Source organism: Panthera onca, chromosome D3 (genome assembly GCF_046562875.1).
Source record: "Panthera onca isolate mPanOnc1 chromosome D3, mPanOnc1 haplotype 2, whole genome shotgun sequence".
Classification (NCBI taxonomy): Eukaryota; Metazoa; Chordata; class Mammalia; order Carnivora; family Felidae; genus Panthera; species Panthera onca.
The window spans coordinates 84,575,945-84,589,881 of NC_138350.1; the positions used below are offsets into that span (position 1 = coordinate 84,575,945).

The following is a 13,937-nucleotide window of genomic DNA, read 5'->3' on the forward strand; positions in this document are numbered from 1 at the left end:
TGTGTGTATATACCACCCTTCTTTATCCATTCATCTATTGATGGACACTTGGGCTGCTTCATAATTTGGCTATTATAAACAATGCTGCAAAAACCACAGTAGTGCATATATCCTTTTGAATTACTGTTTCCATATTCTTTGGGTCAGTAACTCCAGAGTGGAATTCCCGGGCCATAATAATAGTAATTCTATTTTTAACTTTTTGAGGAAACTCCACGTTTTTCTCTGGAATGGCTGCACCAGTTTGCACTCCCACCAACAATGCAGCAGGTTCCCTTTTCTCCGCATCCTCACCAACACTTGTTACTTCTTGTGTTGTTAATGTTAGCCATTCTGACAGGTGTGAAGTGATGCCTCATTGTGGTTTTGATTTGCATTTTCCCTGATGATGAGTGATGTTGAGCATCTTGTCATGTGTCAGTTGGCCGTCTGCCTGTCTTCTTTGGAGAAAGGTCTGGTTATGCCCTTCTACCCATTTTTTAATTGGATTATTTGTTTTTGAGCAGTTGAAAGTTTTGATCTTTATTTTATTTTCTACTTTTAGTAGTTTTGTGTGGATATTGAATTTCTTTTTGTTTGTTGTGATGAAGGGGGTAGGGTTTTCCTAGACAAGCAACAATAATGACAAGTATTTCTGTGGGAGAAGGTGGAATAATGAAGAGGGTGGGTTGTGTACTTAATTTCCTAGTTCTAGAGTGCTCCCCTAGTTGACACACAAAGGACTGGGTTTTTTGTTTGTTTTTAATTAAAGCTTTTGGGTAGAAGGATGCAGATTAATCTGTATTCTTATTCTTTGATAGGACCCTTAAGAGCAACTTCTTACTTTCCAATTTTTCTTTACCTGGAATTACCCAAATGACACTCTTGCCTTCTAGGATATATCTCCCCCATAACTGGTACCACCTCAAGACTGACAGCTATTATTCTTTGTACTTTCTAAGCTCCTTTCTTACATTCCGTCTAGTAGAGGATTTTCTGGTCCTCTCGGTTTGAGGTTTACTCTCAGTGTTTCCTGGTGGAGGGTGATGTGACTTCCCCTGCAGCGGTCCACCCTAGCTGGGGTTCCATCTAATGCCCAATTCCATCCGACTCTGCTCCTGCATGGTCTCTGGAGAGGACTCTGCAGCTCCTGGATATATATTGTAACTCTTACATGTGAATCGAGGTTTCTAATAAACTAAGTCTCAGGGCGCCTGGGTGGCTCAGTCAGTTAAGCATCCAACTCTCGATTTCAGCTCAGGTCATGATCTCATGAAATTGAGCCCCTCGTTGAGCTCTGTTCTTTTTTTTTTTTTTAAAGCTTTAAAAAAAATTTATTTATTTATTTTTTATTTATTTTTATTTTTTTATTTTTTTTCAATATATGAAATTTATTGTCAAATTGGTTTCCATACAACACCCAGTGCTCATCCCAAAAGGTGCCCTCCTCAATACTCATCACCCACCCTCCCCTCCCTCCCACCTCCCATCAACCCTCAGTTTGTTCTCAGTTTTTAAGAGTCTCTTATGCTTTGGCTCTCTCCCACTCTAACCTCTTTTTTTTTTTTTTTTTCCTTCCCCTCCCCCATGGGTTTCTGTTAAGTTTCTCAGGATCGACATTAGAGTGAAAACATATGGTAACTGTCTTTCTCTGTATGGCTTATTTCACTTAGCATAACACTCTCCAGTTCCATCCACGTTGCTACAAAGGGCCATATTTCATTCTTTCTCATTGCCACGTAGTACTCCATTGTGTATATAAACCACAATTTCTTTATCCATTCATCAGTCGATGGACATTTAGGCTCTTTCCGTAATTTGGCTATTGTTGAGAGTTCTGCTATAAACATTGGGGTACAAGTGCCCCTATGCATCAGTACTCCTGTATCCCTTGGGTAACTTCCTAGCAGTGCTATTGCTGGGTCATAGGGTAGGTCTATTTTTAATTTTTTGAGGAACCTCCACACTGTTTTCCAGAGTGGCTGCACCAATTTGCATCTCTGTTCTGCCAGCTTGCAATTCTCTCTCTCTCTCCCTCTCTCTCTCCCTCTCTCTCTGCCCCTCTCCTGCTCATGCATGCTCTCTCTCGAAATAAACAAACTTTAAAACAATAAAATAAGTCTCTTGGGCACCTGGGTGGCTCAGTAGGTTAAGTGTCCAACTTCAGCTCAGGTCATGGTCTCGCAGTTTGTGAGTTCGAGCCCTGCGTTGGGCTCTGTGCTGACAGCTCAGAGCCTGGATCCCACTTCGGATTCTGTGTCGCCCTCTCTCTCTCTCTTCCCCCTCCACCACTCGTGCTCTGTCTCTGTCTCTGTCTCTCTCTCTCTCTCTCAAAAATAAATAAACATTAAAAAAATTTAAAAAACAATAAAATAAGTCTCAATTATATTTGCAGAATGAGTGATTTTATTTCTTCTTGTTGACTTTTGGAGGCTGTGTGGAAAGATGGGGACTTAGTCTGTGGTCATGTTCTAAGCTGTGTAATTCCCAAAAGGTACTATTTTTTGACCATGAATGGTCATTTGTTATGGCATTGATTATAGAAAATAACTTCAAGAAACTTGTTTATTTGGGTATTGGAAAACAGACATCTAAATAACTTATAGGTCAAAGAAATAAATTTAATGGGATATAAGATTGAAAGATAAAACACCGAATTCTTGAGGGATTCTGCAAAATTCAGGGATATTTATAACATTAGTGACTATATTAGGAAACGGTTATGTGCACCATGGGATGGTGACTCTCAGATCTCAATTACAGGGAGTGTAATTAACCCAGAATTCTAACTGCTGTACTTTGAAATCCAGGCAATAAGATCATGCTTCCCACAGGCTACTCCCAACAGAGGGCAGCCTCCTTGTTTCTGGGAGATGTGACCTTCTTGCTAACTTAACAGCTCCTCTGTGACCTCACCTAACTCTCTTTGGACTGCAATGACATCTAAGATGATTCCACCCAACTGTCTTTTCTTCCCTCTCTCCCCCTGACTCAAAGTCAGCCCTGATTGCAATCCAGCTGCCCCCTGCCTCTCCTGACTCCCTTCTCATTTTCTCTCCGATGCATTCCTCCTAATAAAGTCATTGCATTTTTAATCCCATTGTATAGCTGCTTCTTGGAGTACCTGGAATAACAAAATAACAATGACAAAAAATTAAGGAGCTAATATTCTAATAGAAAAAAATAACAATGGCTGTAGAAAGAAAGGAAAAAAAAGACAATATTAGGAATTAATAATATATTTAAAAAGTATATTACAATCAACAAAACCAGAAGTTGGTTCTTCATTAAAAAAAAAAAAAAGAAAAAAGAAATAAACTGAAATGAAATTCAAGTAAAATTAATCAAGATCTATAATTAGAAAAAGCTAGTAATTAAAAAGGGACACAGCCTTAGATAGAGCAGAGATTTACAAAGATAAGGAAACACTATGAAGGGACAGTGCTAATAAAAATAAAATCTTACATGAAATAAATTATTGATTGGAAAAATATAGCTTACCCACTATGACTCTTATATAAATAGAAAGCCTGAATTTATTTATAACATTATATAAAGTAAATTAAAATTAATAAATTAAAACTCTTCCTACAATAAAACTCCAGTATCAGAATGCTTTATGGTTACATTGTACCATTCAAAGTAAATAATTCCAATTTTTTTAATGTTTTTAATGTTTTTATTTATTTTTGAGAGAGAAAGACAGAGTATGAGTGGCAGAAGGGCAGAGAGAGAGAGAGAGAGAGAGAGAGAGACCCAGAATCCAAAGAAGGCTTCAGGCTCTGAGCTGTCAGCACAGAGCCTGATGCAGGGCTCAAACTCATGAACCGCGAGATCATGACCTGAGCCAAAGTCAGACACTTAACTGAGTGAACCACCCAGGCATCCCAATTATTCCAATCTTATAGAACATATTCTAGAAGAGAAAAAGAGGAAAAAAATTCCAACTTTTTCTACTGTGTTTAATCCTAATGTTCCACCTAGGCAAGTATAAGACAGGAAAAGTACAATCATTCTCACATGTATATGTAGAGGCAATAATATTAACCAAGTAGAAGGAGTCTTAATCTCATAGTAAATAAAAACGGTTGATTTGTCACAGAAACGGAAGATATATTGTAACGTTGGGTAATTTGTCACATAAATCAGCACATTAAACAGAGTAAAAGAAAAAATTATGTGGTTATCTCAAAGATTACATAAAAAAATAAAAACAGTTGCTACAACTTATTTCATTATTGTACGGAAAAATATTTTAGCACACTAGGAATCAAGAGGACTTTTAAAACTTGATAGAGTAGCAACACTTTAGAGCAAATTCTTTATTTAAAGATGGAGTATCAGAGCATGCTATCCCTTTCTTGATTCAAGATTCTACTTCAGATGCCAGACAGTTCAACAAAAAAAGAAAAAGAAATAAAATAATAAGAATTGGCAAGATACAAAATTGTAATTATTACAGATGACATAATTATCTCTTTGGAAAATAGAAAGTAACCTAAAAAATATAATTCACAAGAGTTTAGGGATACTGCTGGGTATAAGATCAATTAAATATGTATACACCAGCAAAAATTTATATTTATATGTATATTATGTGTATATAATACATATAATAAATAGAGTAGTATTTGTGCAATGATTGGTAGACCAAAGAAATAGAATAAGAGACGAGAATCAGAGCCACACACGTATGGACAGTTGATTTGTCAACAGATTTGTCATTGCAAACCAGTTGTGAATAGGGAGCTGGTAAAAAGTGCTGACTTTAGACTAAAGATGAATGGAAGGAATTAACTCGCCTCATTATAATATTAATCTTTTGAACGAATGATCTCATTTTAATGTAAAAAAATAAAGATTGTGTAATTCTGGCTTAATCAAGACAAACTATGTTTTATTCTTATGTATTTTTTAAAGAATTCATCAATGTATCTTTTTAAAAAAAAGAATTCATCAATGTATCTCTTTTGTGCAATTTCCCCCCAAATCAGATACTAAAAAGCAGCATATCTGAAACATAAACGTGTTCTACTAAGTCATTCTTGATGTAAAGTAGTGATTTAGGGGAAGCTCATAAGTCCTTGCCACTATTTCATTTTTAATTCATTGTCCTTTTCTACTATTTTCTTCTGTAAATTATATATGCACTTTTTTTCTCCTTTACAGCTCAGTGTTAATAATTAAAGTTATCTTTCTATTTTATCTGAACCATCAGGGTATGTGCAGTTAGTCAATATACCTTCTAGGTCAAATGATACTGCGAGCTATCAAAATCTCCGAGACAGCCTGTTAGCTCTGGGGCCAAGAGAGTTTGTCTACTTTTAAATTTAGTTTTAGGAGAGATTTTGGAAATAAGGAAGGTCTACCTTTCATAGCTTGCTTAATTTCATCTTTCTTATAATGTACTTATTTTCCTACCACAGATCTTGCTAAGAACTGTGTTACCATAGCTTTCCTTAGTGCTCAGTACTACTGGAGGGTGTAGTTAGCCCATGGCAAAATTAAGTTCCATTAGACCTACCTTACATAAACCTCTGGTCCTGTTCTCATTGGAACAAAATCCGTATCTTTAAAACTCTATTGTGTTTCACTTCTCAAATTCTGGAAGCGCTGCTTCTGTGAAATTCATGCCTGATCAAGTTTATGAGAAATCCACTGCAGCATATCAGAGCTTGGCAGAAGAGGTGCACAAAAGCATCTTTGCACTGTTTTGTGTTTAGGTTATCGCTTTTCTCTGGTTGTTGTAGGACATGTTCATAAACAGTTTTCTATGCCTGACATAATAACAGCGTGTTTATTCACATTTTAAAATCCTGACAATTACTAGGATATGAATAGATGATTATTATATCACCTACATCATTGTTCGATGATTGTACATTGAAATGGAGAAAATATTTGTGTATGAAATTTTGTAACACCAGTAAGAATTTTTTAGGCTGCCCACCATTGTTGTAAAACCAGGGGTCCAAAATACCCATTTTGAGTTTTTCTTTGTGAAATCCGTAAGTTTTCTCTGCCAGGGTGTAAGCAAGTCTTTATAAATGTATTTCTCTTGTCATTCTAATATGTATAGACTTATTTATACATAGAAACACTGTTTTTTTGTAATTTTCTTGCATTGCTTTTGATTCATGTTCAATCAAAAGTATGTATTTTGGCCTCCATTTTATTGAAGTATAATTAACATATATTGTCTTACTAGTATCAGGTATAGAATATGATTTGACAATTCTATAAATTACTCAGTGCTCATCATGATAAATGTTCTTTTATCCCCTTAATCTGTTTCACCCATCCCCCAACCCACCTCCCCTCTGGCAACTGCCAGTTCGTCCTCTATATTTAAGAGCCTGTAATTTTTTGTCTCTTTTTTCTTTGTTATTTCATTTGTTTTGGTTCATAAATTCCACATATGAGTGAAATCGTATGATATTTGTCTTTCTTTGTCTTTATTTTACTTAGCATAATACCCTCTAGGTCCATCCATGTTGTTGCAAATATCAACATCTCAGTCATTTTTATTGCTGAGTAATATTCATATATGTGTGTATGTATTCATGTATATATATGTATATATATATATAAATGTATGTATGTACATATACATATACATATATATAAACACCACATTTTCTTTATTAGTTGGTGGACAGTTGGGCTGCTTTTATGTCTTAGGTCTTGTAAATAATGCCCCAATAAACATAGAGATGCATGTATCTTTTCAAGTTAGTATTTTTATTTCCTTTGGGTAAATACCCAGTAGTGGAATGACTGGATGATATGGTAATCCTGTTTTTAATTTTTTGAGGAGTCTCCTTACTGTTTCCCACAGTGTCTACACCAGTTTGTGTTCCCACAAACAGTGCACGAGGGCTCCCTTTTCTCTGGCTTTCCTCTTTTTTTTTGAAAAAAATGTTCGTTTGTCCTTTATCAAAATTTATAACTTTTGCTATGAAAGACACTAGTAAGATAATTAAAACACAAGCTGAAGATTAGTGAGACATATTTGCAGAACATATATCTGGTAAAGGGTAAATATTCAAAATACAAAAATATCTCTTTTTTAAAAAAAGCTTTTATTTTATTTTTTAAAAGAAGTTTTAGATTCACCACAAAATCAAGGGTTAAGGGGAAAGTGTAGAGGTTTATGCGTCCCACCCCTGCACATGCATAGCCTTCCCCGCTATCAGATCCCTCCCAGAGTGGCACATTGTAACAACCGATGAACCTACCCTGACACATCATTATCACCCTAAGTCCACAGTTTACATTAAGGTTCAGTATTGGTGTTGGACATTATATAGATGTGGACAAACATAACGTATCCATCATTGTGGTATCATGCACAGTACCTTCACTGCCCTAAAATTCCTGAGCTTCACCTACTTATTCTCCCCTATCTTCAGCCTCTCCTTTAATCCCCTGCAACTTCTGAAAAGCACTAATATATTTCCGTGTCTCTCATAATGTTGCCTTTTCCAGAATGCCATATAGTTGGAATCATACAGTATGAAGTCTTTTCAGATTGGCTTTGTAGTAATATGCATTTAAGATTCCTTCATGTCTTTTCATGGATTGATAGCTCATTTCTTTTTTGGGCTTCATAATATTCCACTGTCTGGACATATCTCAGTGTATCCATTTGTGCCTCCTGAAGGGTATCTTGGTTGCTTCAAGTTTTGGCAGTGATGAGCTGCTATAAACACCCTTGTGTCCATTTGTGTGTGTGTGTGTGTGTGTGTGTGTGTGTATTTTTGTGTGGACATAAGTTTTCAGCTCCTTTGGCTAAATACCAAGGCTCATGATCACTGGATAATATGATAAGAATGTTTAGTTTTGAAAGAAACCTCCAAACTTCCTTTCCAAGTGGCCATATTCTTTTGCTTTCCCACTAGCAAAGTATGAGAGAAAAGTTCCTGTGGCTCCACGTTCTTGCCAGCATTTGGTGTTGTCAGTGTTCTGGATTTGCATCATTCTAATAGTTGTGTATTGGTATCCCATTGTTTTAATTTGCATTTTCCTGATGATGTATGATGTGGAGCATCTTTTCATATGTTTATTTGACATCTGTATATCTTCTTGGTAAGATGTCTATTATTTATACATCATCAGCCTATTTTCAATTGGGTGGTTTGTTTTCTACTGTTGAATTTAAAGAATTCTTTGTGCATTTAGGATGACAGTCCTTTATCATATATGCCTTTTGCAAATATTTTCTTTCAGCCTATGGTTTGTCTTCTCCTTCTCTTGACATTGTTTTTCACGGAGCAGACATTTTCAATTTTAATGATCTAGTTTATCAAATTATTTCTTTCATGGATCGTACCTATGGTTATGTATCTAAAAAGCCATCTCCAAATCCATAGTCATCTAAATTTTCTCCTGTGCTACATATCTTCCATGAGTTGTTACAATTTTGTGTTTTACACTCTCATTTATAATACATTTTGAGTTAATTTTTGTTAAGGGTATAGTGTCTGTATCTAGATTAATTCTTTTGTACGAGGATCCCTCTTCTTCTATGCAACTTTGGCACACATTTTATTTCAAATTACTTCTGGGGCTCCTTACTTTTAGAAATTTTCCTAAGATTTAAAATGAAACTAAAGTAAGTAAAATGCATGTGACATTACCCGTTACTAAAATCATTTATTATTCTCTTGACTTTTGGTAGAAGAGGGTGTGAGCTGTCAACTGAGCTGTATTTAACTGTGGACAAGTGGGAAGTAGATTTTTATTTAGCAGAGAGTTTACGCAACTCTTTTTCTTTTCTCTCTCTTTTTTTTTTTTTTTTTTTTTTTTTTTTTTTTTGATTCTAAGTCTTGGTTAGAGAAAGAATGTTAAAAGACTCAGGGAAGGCTGACATCAGTAATATGCACAGTGCATTAGCTTTGAGTTGCCAGGCTTTTTCATGTGAGTCCACAGAATTGCTTTCCCTCTGAATTAATTTGCTGATAGAGAAAGATGAAGCAAGGATGAAAACCCCAAAATATATCAAAAGAAAACATACTTTTGCTGTAACATAGTACAATGGATTCAAAACGTGTTGGTTGTTACTGCTTGCAGATAGATACATACATTAGCAGCTGTTAGCGTTGGTATGGGTAGAATGAGCTCAGGACTGGAATCAGAGAGGACCTCTAGGTGAACCATAGACCTGGCTCTCTGCCTACCTTGAGAATTACTTCTACTCTTAAGGACCCCAGTTTCCTCATGGTAGCAAGTACAAACTTACAGGATTATTGTAAGGATAAGAGCCTATATGGTTCTTTACCAAGAATATATATTACCCTCAGTAAAAGAGTAATCATCTTACTGCTAGGAAATAGCAAGCTTCCTGCCTTTTACCTTTAACTTCCAAAAATCATAGTTTGTAGTCCGATTTTATGGCTGACTTGGCTGAAATGAAAATTCTGAATATCTGCAAATATAGTATTGGCATATCCACATCGGTTGCAGGTGACTCCTCACTGGCCTACAGAATGTCACACACAGTGCTCTCTGTTGGGGCTTTCCTCAGTTGACAAGGTCCATTTACAAAATGATCATCATTTTGATAAAATAGGAAAAAGAAATAGACTATTTTCATCCGTCCTTATTTGATTTGGCCGTTGCTATGTTTTATTCTTTAGAAAACAAATTTATCACATGAAATATTTGAGTTTGGAATAAATATTTCCCCTAAATAATAGAATTTCTGCCTCATAAGACTAGGCTCTAGGAAGTATTTTCTACATTTTATAAATGAAAAACGGAGGCTTTCAAGATTAAGAGAATTGGGACCCAACTCTAGGTCATTTTGCCGTAAGTCTTGTCTTTACGTCACTGCGTTCACCTGTCACAAAATGCAGTGGAACTATGCTGAGAAATGACTTAAGAGTAAAGCTGAGAAATCCTCCTGGTGTTACGTACTGTAGGCTAAATGACTGGTTCTTCTAGGATGCTTTCTTAATTTTGTTTTGTGTGTAATTGTTGTGATTGAAATATAGGAATGCTGTTTCCTAGAGACTACCATTGTGTACTTTCTCCTCATAGATCACTTACGTAGCTTGTGTCAGGTCCCAGGCTCATGAACAAAATGGCACAGCTCTGGTTTCATAAACCTACATTCTAGTTATGGCATTGATTGGGATCTTTGATGTCTTCTCAAAATTGTCAAGCACTAATAATTGGTGAATATCGAGTGAGTAGGTGTAAATGTTTATAAATGACCCCGTATTCTATCTTTAAGGATAATCACAATATTACATTTTCCACAAGCAACTCAAATGATTGTTATGTTCGCACTTACTTTCAAGAACCACTGCCTGCTTGTCCAGATTCCTTTTATATCCTACTCTACCCCACACCATGATTGAACACTTGCCTCTTAGAATGCTCAAACCTATTCCCTGCTTCCTCTATTGGAACACTCTTGCCTTGATTCTGACTCTTTGCTTTCTTAAACTTCAGATTTCAGCTTATATACTATTCATTCAAATAACCTCTGATTGCCTAATTTATCACAGGCCTTTCTCAGAACACAGGTTGTTTCCTCCCCCGTGAATCTCTACCCAATTTATACCTATGTGTTTATTTGTATTTTGGAAATAGAATATTCATTGCCTCTTACATAATAGATACTCAATAATTGTTGAACACCTGAACAGTTGGGTATTTATATATTTTTCTCGGTGCTTAATATGTATAACATTGGAAATCATTAAAGCAACAAATATTTTATTGATTACTCTGAAGAGAATATATATTTTACCTTAAAATTTTTAGAAAACATTTTTTCAATAATTTTTCATATTACCTGAAATTTAACAATAGTACCCATGATTAGTTAAAATTCATAGAATTTTAGAGTTAGAACTAAAATATTTTAAGATGTTCTCTTCATCAGTAGAAGCAAATCAATGGAATTGCATTCAATTTGGTGATTCTTGGAATTGCGTACCATAAATCTGAGGGCTTAAAATAGTACCTGATGTTTATTTTGTCTTTTTAACTTGCATTTAGTTGAATGGCTTTTAATGTGGTAGATTTTCATATGATTCTTGGAAAAGAATAATTTGATAAGAAAAAATTGTGTGAAATGAAAACAGAAATAAAACTGCTTATAATATCAGGCACCTGGGTGGCTCAGTCGCTTAAGCTTCCGACTTTGGCTCAGGTCATGATCTTGAAGTCTGCGAGTTTTGAGCCCTGCATTGGGCTCTGTGTTGACAGCTCAGAGCTTGGAGCCTGCTTCCGATTCTGTGTCTCCCTCTCTCTCTGCCCCTCTCCCGCTCACACTCTGTCTCTCTCAAAAATAAAGAAATGTTTAAAACAAATTTTAAACTGCTTATAATATTTGTGATGTTCCAATTTCCACATAACCTTTACTTTTTTGCTGTGTCTTGTATACATAAATTTATCATATAATCACACTGTGTTAATAGGCTGCAAATAACAAATAATCAGACGTGATTATTTAAGATTTGTTGTTATGACTGGTAAAATCATTCCTTTATTTTTTTTAAAGATTTAGAGTTTATTCAATCAAACAATCTATTACTTTTTTAAAACCTTAGTTCTATCTGCTACCTGTTATTAGTAATAAAATGGACTTCATCAATTTCTTTTAAATGCCTACAGTTTCATAATACCCTGACATACCATCATATTATATATCCCCTTGGCCAAAATATATATTTGTTCCCCAAATTAATTTTTCTTTAAAAAATTTTTTTTTTATTTTTATTTATTTACTTTGAGAGAGAGAGAGAAAGCATGAGTCAGGGAGGGGCAGAGAGAGAGGGAGAGAGAGAATCTCAGGTATGGATCCCAAGCTCTACACTGTAAGCATGGAGGCTTGAACCCACAAACCATGAGATCATGACCTGAGCTGAAGTTGGGTGCTTAACCAACTGAGCCATTCAGGCGCCCCTAAGATTAATTTTCATCACTAAGTTAATGATTTTTTCTTACAGCTTTATTATTTTAATTCTCATAAGTGACATGATGATAGTCAAAAAGTTTAAGCATGAACCTTAATAATTAAAGAAATGTCATATTGGTAATTGGATTTTGAAATACTGTTTTCACCTTAAATCCCCCAATAGATACTCCACATGTTTAACCACATTGTCTAAAATTTGGTCCCTTAGTTTATGATATTTAGTTGATACACAAGGTCCAGTCTCAAGAATGTAATTTTTGTTTCCTGTTTTTTAGAAGCCAGAACATCTCTTTGATTTGGGAACAGACTATTTTCTATAATAATGGTATAATTATGTGTATATGAAAAAGGGTGTTTTAGAAATTTTTTAATGCAAATTCATTTCCAAAGATATTTTTGAAGTCTAACATTTTCCTTAAGTTGATCTCTCTTTTAGAATTTAAAATGTCATGAAAAATACTTTATAATATTATAATACTAATCAGTACTTTGCAATCAAGCCGTTTAAAACTATGTAAAAATGAATAATTTCCAATTTCTATCCTTAACAGTTTAAAAATGTCTCACATTTTAATCATGTTACATAGTTTACAAGGCATTTCAAATAACTGATTTCATTCAGCCCTTATAATTCCATGGATTTGGTGGGTCTGGTGTTCTCATCCGAATTTTATTTTTAAAAAGGAACAAAAAGAGGAAACGTTTTATTGAGAATCAGCCAAAAAATGATAAGTGACAGAATCAGGACTAGGTTCTACTTGTTCTTCTACTGTGAAGTGTGGCTTCACCATACAGATGTATACCATAAAATTACTTTGACGTTTGGATATACATATGCTCAAATTATGAGAGAAATACGTATATAATTATTTCCCCCAAATTATATGGCCACAGTGTTTTTTCTCTAAGTAGAACATTGCTATACAAAGTGTTTTCCTGTCAATTTAATTAATTTTACTTCTCACAGACCCTGTTACATTAGAGAATAAATTGTCCACATGGGGAGATTAAGTTGCCTGACCGAATTTACCCACAGAATAAATGGTGAAGTCAAGATTAGAATTCAGAGCTCAGGATTAGAATTTAGAACTAAAAAAGCTACTAATCATTTCTACTTACAACATCCAGAACAAGAAAAAAAAATAATCATAGCAGGCAATTATAATTTAATGTCATTATAATAACGAGCAAATATTTAAACATAATGAAACTGAATAAAATAAACACGTTTGATATTGCCTCTTTAAAATCTAAATAGAAAAATATTAAAACAACAAAAACTGACCAAGGGAGAGAGACATTAAAATTACCCTAAGTTCAATAAATCAAAACTCCTAGAGGTGGGTTCTTGTTCACCAGTAATTACCAACAACTCCCTAAGGCAATCTCATGTGCAGCCGTGGTTGAGAATCATGGGACAGAATTGGAAGTGAGCAGACTTTGTCCCTAAGGGGCCAGATAGTAAATAATCTAGGCTCTGCTGGTCATACAGCCTCTGTCTCAACAGTTCAACTCTGCCATTGTTAGTGTGACAATAATCATAAGCAATATGTCAATGAATGAACATGACTGCATTCCAATACAACTTTATTTTTGACACTGAAATTTGAATTTTGTATAATGTCAGTGTGCCTGAAGTAGTATTCTTTTTTAATTGTTTTCAACTATAAAAAAATGAAAAACTACTATTATCATGGGGTATACTAAAAGAGATGGGTCAGATGTGGCCCCCTGGCCATGGTTGTCAACCTCCAATTCTCTGGAAATCCAATTAGCCACTCACTCATGTGTGCTTGACTATATTTTATAGTACTTTAATTATGGATTATACTATTTTGTTTCACTCGCTTGTCTTTGTCCTCAGTGACTAGTATAATATGTGGAACTTGAAAGGTATGGTAAATAAATAAATAAAGGTAGAGTAAATAAATAATAAGTGAAGGAATACATGCACTATATCCATCCAACCAAAATTACCCAAGAAATTATTTCGTGCCTTCCCAATGGATAATTTTCATCATTTAAG

The 13,937-nt window shown here is 34.8% G+C and overlaps 1 protein-coding gene across 1 annotated transcript in view; it reads left to right on the plus strand.

Moving 5' to 3' along the window:
• CCDC102B (coiled-coil domain containing 102B) overlaps positions 1–13,937 on the plus strand; it is a 189,670-nt gene that overhangs the window by 170,291 nt on the left and 5,442 nt on the right.